The following is a 21,643-nucleotide window of genomic DNA, read 5'->3' as shown; positions in this document are numbered from 1 at the left end:
AACAGTACAATAGCATTATGTGACATAAATGAAATCATACTTATCACCACATTTCTAGCATTCTCTGCATCACCCGGCGTCAACGAGTACACCCGCGCCTTGGTGACCTCCTCTGGTCACCTGACTACTTCCTTCATACTGCTGCTACGAAGGCGTGTGGTTCAGTACCACGCAACAATCCCGTATCCGGTGTCCCAAACTACCACACCGGTAGCAACTCGAAAAACCAACCTTGCACTCGCATGTATGCATCCCATTGTATCTAGGACAGGCAGGGCGCTGCGAATTTCCCCAAGTGGCTGGCGGTCCTAACGCTTGTTGCTGGCCTGACGAACTACCAGGCTGCTTCCTGGAGTTCTGATTGGTGCTAGACTGATAACTCTGAGATAGAGACCTTTTCTTCTGACTTGCCTCTCTTTTCCCTTCCTGTATATTGGCTTCAGCCGCCATGGTTCTATCCACCAGTTCTGTAAAGCCCTAGACCATCAACGCTGCCACCTGCGTGCGTATGGCGTGTCTTAGTCCTCTCTCGAACATCCAAGCCTTCCTCGGCTCATCCGGGACCATATGTGGAGAAAATTGGTATAGCTTCACAAATCTCGCCACATACTACTGCACGACCATGGATCCCTGTGTCAGACGTAGGAACTCCTCCACCTTTACCTCTCTGGTGGCAACAGGGAAGTATCTGCTGAAGAATACCTACCTAAACCAGCTCCATGTAACTGATACGTGCCCTGAACATTGTTCCTTTACCAGTTTTGCCAATCGCCACCATCTCTTTGCCTCTCCCACCAGTTTGAAGGTGGCAAAACGTACCTTTTGTTCCTCTGTACACTCCATCACTTCCAACAGCTCCTCCATCTCCTGGACCCAGTTCTCCACCGCAATTGGGTTCGGTCCTCCCGAGAATGCTGGAGGATTCGTCCACGAGAACTACTAAAACGTGCAACCTCTATCATCCACCGGCTGACTTCGTTCCCTAGAATCTTTCCAAAACTCCCTCTTGGCCTACCGTGCCTTACTACACAGTACAAACAAAGCCTCAACATCATCACTACTAGAGGTATCCACGAGATTGTCCCCTCCAGTCATGACTCCCTTTCCTTTAGAATCCATCTTGAAGATAGGATATGACCCGATTTAGAAATTCCACATTTATCATGGTTAAAACAAATATGAAATGACTAACAGATAGAACAGATAAATTTGCAGTTTAAAGGACCCACATGTACATTTCTACTGCAAGACTTCCAAAATATTTGACCCTAGACACATGATAACACGACATACATTCTTTCCGAGTCCAGTCCTTCAACCTAGAACCAAAACCATCAATGGATTTACCATGGTTTTCCTGAAATCGTCATTCTAGGAAAAGCACAGAGGACCGTCGACAGAATTCCATTTCCAAGCCTCTAGATTAAAACCCGACCTATCTTACCCTTTCTCATTCTTAACTTATCTCAACCTATACTTTGGTACTTAACACTAACCATCAAAGTCTGCACAACCTAGCAAACCTAGGCTCTGATACCACCTGTAACGCCCCGACCCGACTCGTGGACCTAGGGTGCTACTTTAGTGACGTCTAAGTACCAGATACCATTATATCACATACGATATGCAATAGAATAATGAAACAATCTCAACATTCTATTACTATAGTCTAAATCAACATATATATCAAGGTTCTGTCCATATACATATTACATCCCCAAAATGAGTTCACATACTCGGTCCATATGATTGGCGATACAAGCTTGAAGGCATAATATAATAACTACACACATCTGAGTTCTTGAAGACACTCACAAAAAGTAACTAAACTAGTCTCCACTCCCTGGATCCCGCTAAACTCGATCTCTGGGATTCCTTGAAAAGATATGTTGTACAACGGGGTGAGACACCTCTCATTAAGGAAGATTAAGTTAATGACAGTGTGTGGCAACATGCTTTTCAGTGTATACTAGAATCATACCTCTCTCTCTTACTGAATGTAGTATGTATACTCATTTCTCATTTCTCATAACATATATCAATACTGGAAAACATTTACATGATTACATAAATATACAGATATGCATAAAAGATACACCTTATAGATACTCGCCATGTATAAACCCTCATAGTCAGGGTTCACTACAAAGAAACTGGTTTTTAGTGATGAAATTATTTGTGACGATTTTAATTTCATCACTAAAAGTGGGTATTAGTGACGGTTCCGAAGAACCGTCATTAATAGTGTGAGAATTAGTGACAGTTTTAGCAACCATCACTAATAGTGTCGTATTAGTGACTGTTTTAAAACCATCACTAATAATTTCGTCACTTAAAACCAATTTTCCTGCTCGAACTATCGCAGGAAACCACTTTTCACACTGAAATTATCCCGAAAAAGTATTATTGATGATTCTTGGGATATTAGCGACGGATTCAAATTCTCACTAATTGTCATTTATTAGTGACGACTAAGCAACCATCACTACTAGTCTATTATTAGTGACGGTTAGGAAAATTCGTCACTACTAATAGGGTATTAGTGATGGATTTGCCACCGTCACTATTGGTCGTCTTATTAAAAAAATAAAAAAATGTATTATTTTAGACTATTAGTGATGGTTTTTTATTTTCATCATTACTGGTTTCTTATTAGTGACAGTTTTCAGAACCATCACTAATAGTCTTTTATATTAAAGAAAATGTAAAAAAAATCATTTCAGAGTAGTAGTGATAGTTTTTTATTTTCGTCACAACTGGTCCTTTATTAGTGACGATTTTCGGAATTGTCACTAATAATACTTTTATTTAAAGAAAATAATAATAATTTCAAAGTACTAGTGACGATTTTGTATTTTCATCACTACTAGTTCCTTATTAGTGATGATTTTTAGAACAGTCACTAATAGTCCTTTTATTTAAAAAAATAAACAAAAATAATTTCAAAGTAGTAGTGACGGTTTCTTATTTTCGTCACTACTAGTCCTTTATTAGTGACAGTTTTAAGAACCGTCACTAATAGTCCTTTTATTTAAAAAAATAAACAAAAAAATTATTTAAGAGTAGTAGTGATAGTTTTAAAAACTGCAACTGATGCTCAAAATCTAAAGTCCCTTAACCCGCATAATTTCGCACACTTTCCCCAAATTTTGTTCTTTCTCCTCCCTCCTTCTCCCTCCTACCGTCTCTTTACTCTTCATCGTTCTGCTCCATCTTCCTGCCCCCTCCTCCTCACTCCTCCCTCTTGCCCCTCCCTCCTTGCTCCTCCATGCACGCAGTGCAGTCCTCCTGCCATTGAATCTCAAGCCGTCGCCGACAGTGTCTCCGCTCGTCGCCACCGCCCACAGCATCTCCGCCCGTCGCCGCTGCCCACAGTGTCTCCGCCTGTTACCTCCACCCACAGCATCTCCGCTCATCGCTGCCGCCCACAGCATCTCCTCCCATCACCGCTCCAAGTCATGCATCTTCTCTGCTCTAATTAATTGTTTTATGTTCATGTGTTTATGATTTGTTTGGGATATCATTATTATTGTTCCGAAAATCACTACTATTGTTCCAAAAAAAATTATTAGTTGGTTTTAGAGTCACAACCCAAATCTTTAGGCTTGTATACATGAAATGTGAATATTCAAATTTATTTTTCAAATTTTGCATGATTCCTTATATTCAAATTTTTTATGAAAGATTTTGTCTTTGGCTTCAACATTTTTTTTTTCTTCATGAAGAGTTTTGTTTTCTTGATGTATAATTTTATTTCTTAATTCAAAATTTTTGTTTTATTTTATCTGTATTTAATCATGACAAATGAAGGAGGTTTCCCATCATTTCTTAATGGACTTAAAAATAAAAATAATCTTTGCCATGTATTTTGTTAAATTTATCTAGGACTTGAAAATTGAACAAGAAACAAAACAAATTGAATATGTGAAGGATCCTTAGGAAAGATTGAATAGAGTGTCCATGACATTAAAGAATGTGATATGAGCAATAAACTAACTGACTTCCAATTCTGCAGTCACGAAAGTTAACCTTACAAGTAAATCAAGTTGAATCTTTCAGTTGAAACCATGCACAATGAAAGGAAATCCTACTTATCACGAGATCCTTATGAAAAATTAATTATTGTCATTTCATGTGTGCATTGAAGCTTAGACCCGTTCAAGAATGGTTACTATACATTCATGTCTCATCGTACATGTGAGACAAATCAATTGTTAAAATTCAATTGATTATTAGTCATATTATGTAGACTAATAATCAATTGAACATGTTGATTATTTGTTTCATTTACGATTAGTGATGTTTGTATTTCACCCATTCTTAAATTGTCCAATGTGGATAGTTTAGGAAGTTGTATTTACGTTGTTGTCATCGTTCACTTTCTGTTCATTATCATTATATATTTCGAGCGCGTCTCTACTTATGTTCTCTGGGTTCATAGTGGGATGTGGTGACAATTTGTTAGTGATGGAAAACTAGAAAGTGATGTGCACTTCCCCCATCTCTTGTACTTGGAGAGCCATGGGGAGATACTGTCGAAATTTATAATGACTACAACGAAAGAATTTGAGCGATTGATTGCAACATAATTGCAACATTCCTGAATGGGATAAGATCCATACCCCTTAGACGGAAGGTGGTTGATTATAGGATTCACGATACATGCATCATAAACATTATAACAATGTAATCAACACCATTTACTTGAACATGTTATAGGGAATTAATGAACATGGATAAGAGTTGGATGAATGCTCGAGGTAGGTTTTTGCTAGAATATGTGAAAGGGGTACATAATTTCATAGAGTTCGCGCGTTCTCGTGCAGATGATGTTAGTAGAATAAGGTGTCCTTGCAAGAAATGCCAAAACATAACATTCAAACACATTGATTTGGTTCATACACATTTATTAGACTTTGGAATGGAAAAAAGGTACACAACATGGGTGTTCCATGGTGAAGATTATACAGTTCAGAGCGATGATGATGACGATGAAGATGAAGGGGCAAATATAGTAGGTGGTGATACACGTTCGGAAGGGTTAATTGAAATGTTAGGTGACTTGCAAAGGGGGATTGCAGTGGACATGGAAGATTTTAGTGTGTCGCGTACTGGTGATGAATCCACTTCAGTAGGTACCATATCTTGCGATCCTAGTACGTTAAATCGAATCGGTAAACCATTTGCTAATCCTGTGAGGGATGCACGAGTACTCTTATATCCAAACTGTACAAAGTTCTCAAAATTAGAGTTCCTGATAAAGTTGCTTCATGCAAAGACAATGCATGGGTTATCTCAGAATGCATTCAACATGCATTTAAACCTCATTAAGGCGGCACTTCTTGATGGTGAAACACTTCCAAAGTCCTTTTATGAGGCAAAGACATACATGTGTGAATTGAGTCTCGGTTACACTACAATACATGCATGTAGGTATGATTGTGCACTCTTTTATGGTGAACATGAAAATGCGAATGGATGTCCAGACTGTGGTGAACCGAGGTATACAACTAATCATAAGAAGGGTAAAAAGATCCCCTAAAAAGTTTTGCGATATTGTCCGTTAATACCACGATTGCAATGATTGTACATGTGTAGAAAGACTGCTGCAAATATGAGATGACATAAAGAGAAACATCTTCAAGAGGAAAACACCCTTAGCCATCCAGCGGACTCGGAAGCTTGGGCAGAGTTTGATAAAATGCATCTGTGGTTTTCTAATGATCCTCGCAACATCAGACTTGACCTTGCTTCATGTGGGTTCAATCCTTTCAATAACACGAACAACCCGTATAACATGTGGCCAGTTATGATGATGCCATACAATATGAGGCCATGACGATGTATGAAAGAACCCTTTATTTATATGTCTCTACTTATTCCCAGACCGAGGGCACCTAGTAATGATATTGATGTTTACTTTAGGCCATTAATTGATGAGTTGAAAGAAGTATGGGAAAAAGGAGAGGAGACATTTGATGTGGAGGTCGAGACAACATTTTGGATGCATGCTATACTATTGTGGACAATTAATGATTTCCCCGTCTACGACAATTTATCGGGCTAGAGCACAAAAGGTTACTTAGCATGCCCAGTATGTAATAAGGATGCTGGGTCTTTATCCTTGAAGCATGGATGCAAGTTATGTTTAATGTGTCATCGTCGTTTTCTACGACTTGGACATCCTTGGAGGACTCATGGTGTTAGAAGCTTTAATGGAAAATCTGAACGAAGGTTGCAACCAAACCGAATAAGTGGGGAAGAGATATTAAACCAGCTTAGGTTGATCAGAGATATGAAATTTGGGAAATCACCTAGCAATAGAAAAAAGAAACGTGTTGAGTGGGAGTTAAATTGGACAAAGAGAAACATCTTCTTCTAGTTGTCATATTGGAAAGATCTTCCACTATGCCATAACTTGGATGCTATGCACATCGAGAAGAACATTTGTGAGAATGTCACTTGTACATTGCTGGATATAAATGGGAAGACAAAGGACAATGCAAATGCTCATCTGGATATGGAAGATATGGGAATACGACCTGAGTTGCATCTGATTCGTGATGGGGATAAACTTCCCATGCCATCAGCCTATTACACATTTTCGAAAGATGAGACAAATAATTTCTTCGAATGGTTGAAATAAGTGAAGTTCCTTGATGGATATGCATCGAACATAATTCGATGCATAAGCACAAAGGAAAGGAAGATGTTAGGAATGAAAATTCATGACTATCACATCCTTTTGCAATGGGTTCTGCCCATTTTCCTTCGTGGACACTTAACCGAAGATGTTCGCTCGGTGCTGATTGAATTGGGGATCTTCTTTCGACAGTTGTGCTCCAAGAAATTGAGCGTAAACGTACTTGAATGGTTAATGGAGGACATTGTGATCATACTATGCAAGTTGGAGAAAATATTTCCGCCAGCATTCTTCGATGTGATGGTCCACCTAGCCGCCCATTTACCAATGGAGGCCATAATTGGAGGACCGGTCTAATATTGTTGGATGTATCCTATTGAGAGGTAAATTATAAAGTCTTACAATGTTCATATGATTTGCTTGCTTTTTTTTTTTTTTTGTGTACAAGTCACTAATGCTATGTAAAATGCATAGGTTTTTGTCCACTTTGAAGGGGTATGTGCACAATAAGGCACGATTGGAAGGTTCAATCATTGAGGCATACACTGACAGTGAATGTCTTGCATTTTGCTCAATGTATCTACATGATATTGAAACAAGGTTCACTTGTGAGGAGCGAAATGTAGACGTTCATGCTATTAATGTCAAAGATGAAGAACCAAGGAGCTTTATATTTTGAGGAAATGTTCGGTCATTCGGTGCACGGGTTTACAATTTCATTGATATGGATGACCTACGAAAGACCCATTTTTACGTCCTTAATAATTGTGATGAAATTGTTCCATATATCGAGTACGTGGTTCCAAACTCCTTACTTTGCATTATATTTACATATGCATATATACTTAGTTGACATTAACACGTACTATTGTTGCATATAGTGAACATAAAGCTAAACTTTTGGCTCAAAATGAAAGAAATGTTGACGAAAGACATAAGAAGGAATTTGTCAATTGGTTTAGGTGCCACGTAACTAACAAATACTGCTTGAGTTCGCTGCAATGTACATTTTCAATATTGACGGTTTACTCATCTAAATTCCTTTTTAATAAATAGATGAAAGTCATGTATTATAATAAAGAACCAATAGCAAGTAAAGATTTGTACGCGTTGGCATGTGGCCCCGATCAACGAGTTAACCGCTACAGCGGTTGCATTGTCACCGGCTTATGATTTCATATGAAGTCCCTCGAACTGCATAGAAGAACCCAAAATTGTGGGGTTACGGTGCTAGGCACAGAAGGAAAAGAAGAAATTGACTACTTTGGTGTATGACATTATAGAGCTTCACTATGGAGCTAACAGACTTGTCCACATGTTCAAGTGTACCTGGTGGGACATCAGCAATAAAAAAGAGTGGGATAAACATGGATGTCTACTTTACTAGTGTCAATTTTAGTAAAACATGGTATCAAAATGACCCTTTTGTGCTAGCGACGCAGGCAGAACAAATGTTATACCTTAAGGACACAAAATTGAAGGGTGAATGGCAAGTTGCCCAAAAAATTCCTCCTCAAAGTTTGTATGATATTACAGAAGTCGCAGATGGGGAGAAAAGTGTCAACGATGATGCTTTCCAAGAAGATCAATCACCTGTTAGTGTAGCAACGCACTTCGCTATCAATGTTATCGAGAAAGGAGTCGATCCTATACCATTGAATAGGGTTGGTGCCACGATAGAACACGTAGGAACTGCTGACATTAAAATTGAACCCACAGTACACATTGACTTCATTGACAATGATGAAACTGATGGGAAAGATGAAACTATGGTTGAGTACTGTAGTAAAGAGGAAGACACTCTAAAAAGTGAGGATGATACCGATATTGAAGACGTATAGGGGATAAGCGTGTTATGTTGTCACCATGTATTTGACATGTGAAAATAGGTGAAAATATATTTACTATGCATCCATCTAATATCCAAGATTCTTATATTTACTTCTAAATTATTTTGCAGACATGGCACCAGGAGGTCGTTGTCGCTTACTTTAGTCTAGGGTATCCATGACATCAGCTCGCGAGGATGATGGGTCATCCTTGAGAGCGATAGAACACATCAGTGCTGATGCGGCACCATCACCGTTTGAGCCCTCGGGACCCTAGCCCGACATGGATCAGTTGGGGATCAAGCCCAAGGTGAGTTGCCCACCATAATGAGCAGTGTTAGTAAGGTTAGAAGTATTTGATTTAGAATAATATATTTACTGTTATTTCACGTGTATGATTATCGTATTTTTCTTTAACTCTTCTTTCAGCATTGACTTCTATGACGCAGACAACGAGTTCAGGCCGTAGCGAAGAACATTGCGCTAAAGAAGCACCTGGAGAGGACTGGGCAGCAGATTCGTATCAACATTCCTCTAGGCTTTACGACCCCGCTTGACAATTGGTGCACAGCCTGGTCATGGGAGCTTGGCATTATATGTCGACAATATGCTCCAGTCACTTACTTTACCTGGCTAAAGGTGACGGAGGCTCAGCGCTTGGTTCTATATGAGCGCATCTTGGTAAGTAACCCTAAAACATTTCTTTTACTTTTAATATATTACCCAAAAGATTGTCTAACATTCAATATATATTTCATATGCAGAAAGAGTTTGATATGGACATTTTCACCTCAGACCACGTCAAAAGGTGGTTAACACGCAGTTATGCTCTCGGTTTAAGACCTATCACAGCAAAATATGCAACCATTTTAGGGAGATGAGGGATGAGGCAAAAGCACACCCATACGATAAGATCTCCCTAGAGGATTGGTGGGTGGTGTGTCACCATTTTTTTGACCCTAACTATCAGGTGATGTGTTTCTATTAATTACAATAACTACTTTTTCATATTTATGTGACTAATAAAAAGTCATTACATCTATTTTGTAGGCTATCTATGAAAAAAATGCTGCGAATCGCAGCACACTGGATATGAGGCATTGCGGAGGCTCGAAGTTTTTCGTCAATCATCGAAAGGTAATTGCTGTAAAACTATTTAACCATTACCTAAGAAGTTTTATTTATATTGATACCGCTGAATTAATATTAATGAACTTTTATATGATAATGTAGCGTGATCCCGTCACTGGAGAACTGGAGCCGAGGCCGGATCTTTATCAGAGAACACATCAAAGGCCATCGGGGGATTGGTGTTAGGGTGGGCAAAGGAAACATGTAAGTCAAGAAGATTATTTAATTCATTATTTTATTCAAAACATTAGTTGTATTCTTATTTCTTCATTTTCATGACTGAAAATAGGCAAAGATGCTTAAGCTGAGGGATGCACCCGTTTCAGAGGGCAGTCAGCCGATGGCGGATGATGAGATCTGCATTCAGGTGCTTGGGGACAGGTAGCTAGTTGAATGGTCTTTGGAGTGGATACATCGCCCTAACATCATCATTTTCTTTTAGTGCGGCATCTCGTGCTGAGATTGACCGAGAGCGTCGAGCCGCCCAGGCTCAAACGGAGGAGATGGTTATCCGAATGCAGATGATGGAAGCGGAGAACCAACAATTGAAAGAAAAGATGTCGAAATGGGAAGTGAAGATGGAAGTCATGAAGAACTGGAAAGTGCAGATCGAACAAATGATGCGCTAATCTCGTCCAGATGATGCAGGTGGCTCCTCTCATTAGAAGGTATGTAAAAGGTAGTTTGTCTTTGGGGCATATGATTGTTTTATTTTGACTACATTGCACTACACTACACTGCACAAACATCCACTATCCATTTTTGCTCATTACTTAAGTTTAATAAATGATTTAATTTCTGGACTGCATGCTTGTGTTGTTATATCTTGTGAATTGCATGCTAGTAGTGGACATTAGGACTGCATGCTTGGTTGGAACGCCGCCTGCATGGCTAATGCAGTGATGTGTATTGCCTGCTAGTAGATACTTTTAGGTTATTGCATGTCTTAATCTAAATGACATCTGCATGATGCAAAAATATTGTGAATTGCATGCTTTTGTGACTTGCAGGTTTGGAAAATGTTCTATTTATAGACGACATGCTGTCAAAATTTTGTTCACTTTTTCTCAAAATAATCATAGCCATATACCATTTGCTCAGATGGTTAATGCAAAAATACCAACAATTGCCACATTCCAACTTTTCCAACACAACTTAACGTGGAAATACCCTCTAGAGATTTAGTGTAATAACCTGCTATTTAATTGGGGTTTATATATATATATATATATATACTATGACATTTATAATGCTCTGATACCAAACTGAGAGCCTAAGTAGCAAGAAACTGAATTCATATAACCATATCCAAAATATACAATACCAGAGTACTAAAATGTTCCCAAAATATACATGTACGGCTGTTCCCCAAAATACCCTCAACTCGGCTAGGGCTATACAAAAATACTCACTCTATTGACAAGGCAATACAGAAGCCCCTCTACTTGCGAGCTTGATCCGCTCGCCCAGCTGGATCACCTGAAAAATATGAATTTATTGGGATGAGACGACGCTCAGTAAGACAAAATATGTTATTGCTAGTGTGTGGCAAATGAGTTACAATATTATGAAAATTTGTTTCTATATAATCATGTATAACTGGATCTGTAAATATAGTACAAGTAATAGAAACCACCATCATTTCCATGTTGCTTAACATATCTGTATTTTAGGTTTCTACTCAAAATACTTCTAATATATATAAGTATATTTTCTATCTCTGTAAATCTATATATACATAATAATAACTGAAAACTTCCCTGTGGATAACTGTGTGTCATGATTTAACCCCTCATGACAGGGTTGTGAGGCCCGTAGGCGAGATCTACCCTGGATGGCTTACCACGGTAAACCACTATACTCCCTCAGTCAGATTGGCTACTCCTCAACCCATATCTAATGGGGAGCCTGTCCACGTCTGGGCACGATCGACCTACTACCACGTATTATCTGAATAAGTGGTTGCATTCTGAATTTAATATTTGTAGCTACGGTACCGTGCTCTTTGGTAAGGTCCAACAGGGTCTGATACTATATAATATATTTCTATATACAACTATCTGATTTACCATGATTCTGAAATAACTATATTAACCATGACACTGAAATAAACTGTAACTGTGCCAACTGTATTTTCGAACTGAACTGTAACCTATAAGTCATGGTACTGAAAACTGTATAATCATGGTATTCTATAATTATTGTGAAACATATCCACTGGCTGTATATTCTGTAAAACATAACCTGAAAATACTGTAAAACATACTTCTGTACTATATTTATATTCTCAAGCCACATAGTAATTTAATACATAATATTCATAATTAATAAACTGTATAAAGTCCTGCTAGAAATAATAACCTGGTAAAAATATAAATTTCATAAATCATTTTAGAACTACCTAGCATAGCATATTTCCCTTACCCGATTTATGCTAAAATCCCCCTACTAAGACGAATCCTACACCCGCAGGGTTCTCCACTCAATACCCTGAAAACCATATACCCAGAACAAAACATCACTATTTCTATGTCTACAACATTTCCTACAACTGATGGAAAGTCAAATTCCGAATAAAAGACCTTACCCTGGATTTGGGATGAATTCCAACTTCGTCTCATTGACGATCCGCTCCAACAGACTTGTAAAAAACTCCTCCAATAACATCGTGGTGGCCTCAGATTGTCGATCCGGCAACTGACGGAGCCGAAATCAAAGAAAGAAGAGGAAAGAACCGTAAGGGAAAGGAGAGAGAGAGAGACTGCGGCCGAATTTCTGCTATTAAAATCAGTTTAGGGCTATTTATACTGCGGGATTCGTCGACGAGCCACGTCACCTCGTCGACGAGTCCTGTAGAAAGTTCTTCGATGAACCTGAACCCTCGTCAACGAATTTCAGACTTCCAAAAATCCTCTCTCGGCATTTTTTCGTCACTTGCCCTCGTTGACAAGACCCTCTTGTACCCTCATCGACGAATCCCCTGTGTTCGTTGACGAGGCCATGAGAAAATCCCCTAGGCTATTATATTCAAAATGCAATGTCATCGATGAAGTCGACTGCCTCCTTCTATTACTGCTTTCATTTCTCTCCCTTTTTATTATTTAAATACTTATTATTCTTCGGGTCACTACATTTAGGGCCTTCACCCAAGGGGGGACACAATTCATACTTGCTTAAATTCCACAATTCACAACTACTACAACATATGGTGTCATTTATTTCACATAATAACAATTCAATATATGCATACATAAACTTTGACATAGCAAGAAAATCCATCATCCTTACAAGATGAAAATACGTGCCCAAGACCTTACACTAGGACATACATCGAGACACTCACACAAGACAATAAATATGGTCACACACTAATGTACCTCACAAGTATTACAAGATAATACTAAACATTCTCACTTACAAAACAGTTCCATGTTGCCAACACACAACACACACTTACAATTCTTTCTTGTACATACAACACACACGATTTATATTGTTTGCGCACTCTAATTTTTTTCCTGCACATAACACACACAATTTCCTTGTGCTTATCTAACTTCAGTTTAATAGATGATTTAACTTTTGGATGCATTCTTGGATTGATATATATCGTGAACTGCATGCTGGTAGTGGACATTAGGACTGCATGCTTGATTGGAACGCCACCTGCATGGCTGATGCAGTGATGTGTGTTGCTTGCTGGTAGATACTTTTAAGTTGTTGCATGTCTTAATCTAAATGACATCTGTATGATGCAAAAATGTTGTGAATTGCATGCTTTTGTGACTTGCAGGTTTGGGAAATATTCTATTTATAGATGGCATGCTGCTGAATTTTTTTTCACCTTTTCCTGAAATAATCATAATCATATACCATATGCTTAGATGGTTAATGCAAAAATACCAACAAGTGCCACATTCTAGCTTTTCCAACCACAACTTAACGTGGAAATACCCTCTAGAGATTTAGGGCCTTCACCCAAGGGGGGGCACAATTCGTACTTGCTTAAATTCCATAATTCACAACTACAACAACATATGGTGTCATCTATTTCACATAATAACAATTCAATATATGCATACATAAGCTTTTACATAGCAAGAAAATCCATCATCCTTACAAGATGAAAATACATGCCCAAGACCTTACACTTGGACATACATCGAGACACTCACACAAGACAATAAATATGGTCACACACTAATGTACCTCGCAAGTACTACAAGATAACACTAAGCATTCTCACTTACAAAACAATTCCATGCTGCCAACACACAACACACACTTACAATTCTTTCTTGTATATACAACACACACAATTTCTATTATTTGCGCACTCAAAATTTTTTCTTGCGCACAACACACACAATTTCCTTGTGCTTATCTAACTTCAGTTTAATAGATGATTTAACTTCTGGAGTGCATGCTTGGATTGATATATCTTGTGAACTGCATACTGGTAGTGGACATTATGACTGCATGCTTGATTGGAATGCCATCTACATGGCTAATGCAGTGATGTGTATTGCCTGCTGGTAGAAACTTTTAGGTTGTTGCATATCTTAATCTAAATGGCATTTGTATGATGCAAAAATATTGTGAATTGCATGTTTTTGTGACTTGCAAGTTTGGGAAATGTTCTATTTATAGATGGCATGCTGCCAAAAATTTGTTGACTTTTCCCCAAAATAATCATAGTCATATACCATATGCTCATGTGGTTATAGTGTGCTGAATGTTAAAACTTTTTTGAAAGAATGAGTGAACTTCAAATGAACTTTGAACTTCTTCTCTAAATTTACTTTTGCATATGTTAAGTGAAAATTCTATCAATCATGGACCCATTTACATTATTTGATTATTATAGTTGTTTTGGAATCCTATGGAAGCCATGTAAGCCATAAACATCACATTTTATTTTTTCATAGAACTATATTTTGATATATATTGTTTATGGGATGCATGAACACGTTGCATTATTTAATGCTTATTATATGAAGCTCTTGTGCACTCGTAAAATTCATTACTGGTTGGATTTTTGTGAACTGTTTATTGTAAACACCTAGGTTTGGAGCATATCTCTATGGAAAATGTCATATTTATAGAAGAAATGGTGCCAAAGTTTTTCAAAAAGCATATACTAATTTTTTTAATTTTATTAATTTGTAGGGTTTGAGACCGTCACAACGTTAGCACAATGCCATGGACTACAGTCGGATGCAGCATTTGACTTTTTTTGTTATTTGAACAGATGAAATTTCTGTATTTGAATTTGAATTTATATAATGTGTTTGTATTTAAATTTGAATTTGTATAATATATTTGTATTTGAATTTGAATTTGTATAATATATTTGTATTTGTATTTAAATTTGAATTTGAATTTGAATTAAAATTTGAATTTTGAATAATTTATGAATTTTTTAGCAATTATGATTTAATGTTATGTATGCGAAAATGTAATTATAGATTTTTACAGGAATTAATAATTGGGAAAAAATTTTAATTTAAAATTATTAGTGACGATTTTAAAATCGTCACTACTAATTGTCAAATTTAAGTATTAGTGAAGGTTTCAAACCGTCACTAATAGTAGGGTAGTGACGCTTTTAATATTCGCCACTAAAACCTAATTATTAGTGACAGTTTCAAAACCGTCACTAATAATTGCCTTTTTAAAAAAGTTTTATTAACAGTTCTAACATTCGTCACTAATGCTATATTATTAGTGATGGTTTGAAAACCGTCACTAATAATTGTCTGTGAGAAATAGCGACGATTTTCAAACCGTCACTAATAATAGAGTATTAGTGACAAATTTAAAATCATCACTAATATTATGGCTTTAGTGACGACTTTTGATCGAGCCGGTGTAGAATTTATAGTGATGGTCTTAGGTTTCTAGTGACAGTTTTAATCCATCACTAATACTCTATTATTAGTGACGGTTTGAAAATTTGTCATTAATAAGTATTAGTAATGGCAGATATAGAGACTAATTCAAAATCATCACTAATACTCACAAAACGTCACTAATAAGCTTATTTTTTGTAGTGGTTGTGCGGCCCGAAGGCTGGACAAAAACCCGGGGGATTAACCCAAGCCAAGTCAACTCCCTGCTATATACATCAGCAAGCTTCTGCAAGCTCACTTACGAGTCTGATTGCATCTCGATCAATCGACTAGGACCACCCAACACCACACGCACGTAGATGTGGGCGCACGCGGTCAACTAGTGAAACTCTCTCTAGCAATGGTACCACACTCGCAACATTAGGTTCATAGGTTTCCTAAAGCATATCGTGCAATTTAAGTAAATAAAACTGTACTTTAAAACTTATTTCATATAATAAACTTCGGCCTCGACCGTTTAATACAATCTTGGGCCTCGGGCCTCTCATAAAGTACAAACTCGAGCCTTGGCCCCATTGTTACAACTCGGCTCTTAGCCGTTGAATAAAATTTTGTTATTTTATAAATCTCGACCTCGGCCGTTTGATACACACTCGGGCCTCGGCCCCTTTTTGTTACAAATTCGGGCCTCGACCCTCTCATAAAATCCCTGCATTTCTCAAAACAGTTCCATTATGTTTTGCAAACAGTTCAGTATTACATAAACATGCCCATTCTGGTATTTCCATAATTCTCAAAATAATATTCACTTGCCACACAATTTTCCAAATTAAAACACAGCCCATAGGCAACCATGAAAACACTGTATATATGGTTTGTAGAAACAAACCGATCTTTCCACCGTTCATTTCTACTCAAAATATCATATAGTATATCCTAGGCTAAAAAACGGGCCTTTTGAAGGGTTGATTTTTAGAAGTCTCAAATGAAAACATAATATACTCACCCCACAAACATTTCTATCAATTCAAAATCATTAAAACACTCTATTAAATATAATCCCCTTACCTAATTTCAAAACAGAAACTGAAATGCTTGAAAACCAAATCCTGACCTTTTTCACCAAATCAAAAATCTAATCCACTAGAACTGTAGATCCTAGCTCCCTGATCCTCGCAGTAACTTTCAATCGTCAAAATGGCCAACGAATGATGAAGAACTGTAGAGAGAGAGAGAGAGTGAAATTTCCGATTCTAGAGAGAGAGAGAGCTTTTGGGATTGCTTATCCCTTAAGTAATGAAAAATGATATTTATAGGCCTTTTGACCTGGTCCAACTTGTCGACGAATTGGTCCCTCGTCGACGAGCCATTGGAGGCTATTCGTCACCGAACCTCCTCCTTCGTTGACAAACCCAAGCCTGATATTTTTCCTATCGGTCGGGATCTCTTCATCGATGAGACTTTGAATTTCGGCGATGAAGCACTGAAGGGCATTCATTGATGAGAGCATTGGATTCGTCAACGAAGCCTGCAAAATCCCCTTTTTAAATATTTTTTTCTTATTTTACCAGTTCGGGTCTCTATAATCTCCCTTCCTATCATCTGTTTCTGACCTCCACCACAACGATCTCCTCTCCATGGGCCCCGACTAGAACCCCGGCTGAAAACCCTGAGGCATAGGCCTCTTTCTCTGACTCTAAGATGCGGTGTCTCTTTGCATGCCACTCTCAATAACTGCAGCTCTATCCACAACCTCCGCAAATGTCTGAGCCCGAAAACCAATAACCTGCTCAAATAGATTCTACCTCAGACCTTCTTCAAACTTTCCTACCTTCTTCTCCTCGTCCAGTTCCAAACATGGGGCAAACCGAGACAACTCAATAAATCGAGCTGCGTACTGTGATACTGTCATCTGCCCCTAAGCTAAGTGTATGAATTCTGCTACCTTGCACTTCGAACAATAGTAGGGAAATATCGCTCAAAGAACAGTTCCTTGAATCGACTCCACGTCACTAGCATAGGATTCGGCCTCTGCTCCTCAATCAACCTCAATGATTTCCACCAGTGTTTAGCCTCCCTAATCAGTTTGAACATCGCAAATAATACCTTCTGTTTGTCTGTACATTGAAGCACTGCCAACATTTCCTTAATGTCCTAGACCCAATTTTTAGCCACAATCGGGTCAGCTCCTCCAAAAAAAGATAGGGGCTTCATCCACATAAACTGCTTGATCGTGTAGCTACGCTCCCTCGAACTCCTGGCCATATCAGCCATCACTTGCTGGTGACGCTATGCAATACTGCATCTGAATCTCTACCTCCCATATTGGAAGGTCCTGCTCCATCACCCCCAACATTTGTACCACTGCTCCCTAAGTCCATTCTAAAAACAAAGAATATAATTTAAGGACCCTATCTCCCGTACTGATCTAATTTATTTCATTCAACTGAAATCTCATATTCACAATTAACTACCCTCCCCGATCTTACTTCAAAATTCAATTATACAACCTAGACACACGACCCGACAATAGTTTTCCATGACTTTCCTGAAATCGTCAGTCTAGGAAAGACACAAAAACCACCACGAAAATCCTATACCCAAACCACAGAACAAACCTCAAATCCTTTCCTATACCCTGGTATTGTTTCCGCTGCACTCTAAAGTCCATAGAACCTAGAAAACTTGGCTCTGATACCAAATTGTAACGACTTGAATTTTCATGCCATTTTTTATATATATACATACATAAATATAAACTATAACGAATTTTTGCATTGATACTTTCTAATATAAGCCATATCATCATCATCACGGTCTAGGTGGGGACTGAGGGACCTATAACTTAATAAACTACCTATGCAGTGGAAACAAAGAACATATAACCATGTCAATATGTACAATACCAGAGCGTCAGAATTTTCCAGAATATGCATACATAGACATTCCCAAATTTCCCTCACCTGGACCTAGGGACTACTCAAAAAGTGACTTCCCAAAAATACTCACCCTACAGACAGGGCAGTACTGTAGTCCCCTCTATCTGTGAGCCTGATCTGCTCGCCTAACTAGATCACCTGAAAAATGTTAAATCACTGGGATGAGACATTGCTCAATAAGATGAAATATGCTATAAATCATAATTCTAAATATTCTATAAAATGTCTATCTAAATGTATTCTGGAAAATTCATAATTCTATATAACATGTACATTTCATGATATTTTGAAAACTGTATAAATTCTGTACTAAATAAACACAGACTCATGCCACACACTGATTAAAACATATATAATAAAATTTGAATAAATCTATATTCTGACATGTTCTGAATCACAACGTGTAACTCATAATAAAATACTATAATTTACTGGTGAAAATTCTTGAATTTGCTAGCATAGCATATTTCCCTTACCTAGTAATTAAGTTCGCCTACTAACGTTCTAAATTATGCCTCTACCATTTATAATTCCATAATCCTGAAAATATTATATATATATATATATATCCTGTCAATCAACTAAATACCCAAAATATTCTTCATTCTTCTATATTTTGAATTAGGAACTATTCATTATTTAACTGACTTCTAAAAAGATATCCACTGGGGTCCCAAAATACCCTAACCCTGAGAATATAACACCCTGATTTTATTTCACAAAACACCAGTATATTCTCATATAATACAAAATCTAGGCTCAAATAAGCTTTGTATTACTGGAAATACCCAAATAATCTACTTACCCTGATTTTGGGATGGTTTCCAAACTTCTCAAATCAACATTTTGCTCCGACTATGTTGTAGAGAATCTCCTCAAGATCACTGTGGTAGCTTCCGATCGTCAAACCGGGGAGAGATGGAGCCGAAAACCTAGATAGAAGTGATAGAAACCATGTAGAGAGAGAGAGAGAGAAAAACTGATAAAAATGAAATTTCCTCGTTAAAATTCCGTTTTGGGGCTTTATATAGAGTGTTGTCCACGTGGCCTCGTTGACGAGGTGGACGAGCCACGACACCTCGTCGATGAGTCCATAAAGGAGGTTCTTCGATGAGCACTTAACCCTCATTGACGAGTTTTAGACCCTGGAAATAGGCCTCTCGATAAGTTCTCGTCGACAAGACACACGTCCACGTCAACAAGCCCAAGAAGCCAATTTGTTGACGAACGCTAAGTCCCCCTTAAAATTTCCTTTTCTTCCTCCTTTCTTTATTATTTAATTTATATAATTGGCCAGGTTACTACAAAACTGCTCCACAAATCGAGTAATTTCTCTTTTGATGTTGTTCCACCAAAAAGATTCTCGTAAACCCCATTACATCTTGGTGCTTCCTAGATGCACTGTATATAGAGAGCGATGAGTTTCTTCTAGAATTGTTCTTTTAATCTCTCCATCATTGAGTATACATAATCTAGTTTGAAACCTCAAACCCCATCATCTAAAATGTTAAAATCTGCCCTCAGTCCACTCTGTACCTTATCCATAATCTTCACCAACTCTGTATCTTTCATCAGTGCGGTCTTAATCTTTTCTAGCAAGGTCGGTTGGATTACCAGATTAGCAATGAAAGCCTAATGATTTCCCTCCACTATTTCCACACCAAATTTTTCCAGATCCATCATGATTTAATGTTGAGTCACCACTGCTGAGATTGATGCTTTCAATGACTTTTGACTTAACTCATCTGCTACCACATTAGCTTTCTCTGGGTGGTAGTTGATGGTACAATCATAGTCCTTAATCAGTTTTAATAATCTTCTCTGTCTCATGTTTATTTCTTTTTGCGTAAAGAAGTACTTGAGACTTTTATAGTCTGTAAAAATCTCGCACCTTTCACCATACAGATAGTATCTCTAGATCTTCAACGCGAGTACCACTGTTGCCAGTTCCAAATCGTGTGTAGCATAATTCTTCTCGTACTCCTTGAGTTGCTAAGAAGCATATGCAATGACCTTCCCCTGTTGCATTAATACGCACCGAAACCCTTTCCAAGATGCATCACTATAAATCACAAAATCACAATCCCCTGAAGGAATTGTCAGTACTGGTACAGTGATGAGTTATTACTTTAATTCTTGGAAACTTTGCTCACATTCATCTGTTCATTCATACTTCACATTCTTTCTTGTCAATCTCGTCAAAGGACCCAATAACTTAGAAAACCCTTCCACGAATCAGCGATAATATCCTACCGAACCTAAGAAACTCCTAAACCTTGTGAACATTCTTCGGTCTCGCCCAATCCACTACTGCCTCTATTTTACTTGGGTCCACAAAAATACCATCCCTGGATATCACATGTCCTAGGAATGCAACTTTTTCCAATCAAAACTCACATTTCTTAAATTTGGCATAAAGCTTCTTTTCTCTAAGCACTTGGAGTACCAACCTTAAATGGTTCTCATGTTTCTTAGGACTCTTCGAATAAACCAAAATATCATAAATAATTACCAACACAAATTGATCTAGATATTCATGAAAAATCCTGTTCATAAGGTCCATAAATGTTGTAGGAGCATTGGTCAGTCCGAACGACATAACTAAGAATTCATAGTGATCATGTCTAGTTCGAAATGTAGTCTTTGGAACATCCTCTGACTTGATTTTCACCTAATGATAACTTGATCGGAGATCGATCTTAGAGAAGACTTGTGTTCCTTGGAGTTAGTCAAACAAGTCATCTATATAGGGTACTGGGTACTTGTTCTTAATTGTCACCTTGTTTATTTCTTGGTAATCAATACACATTCTTATCAACCTATTTTTATTTTTAACAAAAAGAACTTGTGCTCCGCACAGTGACACACTAGGTCTGATGAACCCTTTGCCCATCAACTCCTGTAACTGTTCCTTCAATTCTTTCAATTCTACTGGAGCCATTCGATATGGAACCTTAGAGATTGGTGTCGTTCCTGGAAGTAGGTCGATAGCGAACTCAACTTCGCGATCGGGAGGCAGCCCAAGTAAGTCCTCTGGGAATACATCCGAGAATTCTCTCACTATCGGGACATCCTCAAGCTTTAGCTCTTCCTTTGGTGCTTCTTTCACACATGCTAGGTACCCCTAACATCCATCCAAGAGTAGACTTTTTCTTTGAATAGCTGACAATATTTGCGGCGAGGAACGCATGCATGAACCAAAAAATTTGTATACCTGCTCTCCAGGAGGTCTGAATATTACCTCTTTCT

The sequence above is a fragment of the Malania oleifera genome, chromosome 10 (genome assembly GCF_029873635.1).
Source record: "Malania oleifera isolate guangnan ecotype guangnan chromosome 10, ASM2987363v1, whole genome shotgun sequence".
Lineage (NCBI taxonomy): Eukaryota > Viridiplantae > Streptophyta > Magnoliopsida > Santalales > Ximeniaceae > Malania > Malania oleifera.
This window is presented reverse-complemented; position numbering follows the sequence as displayed.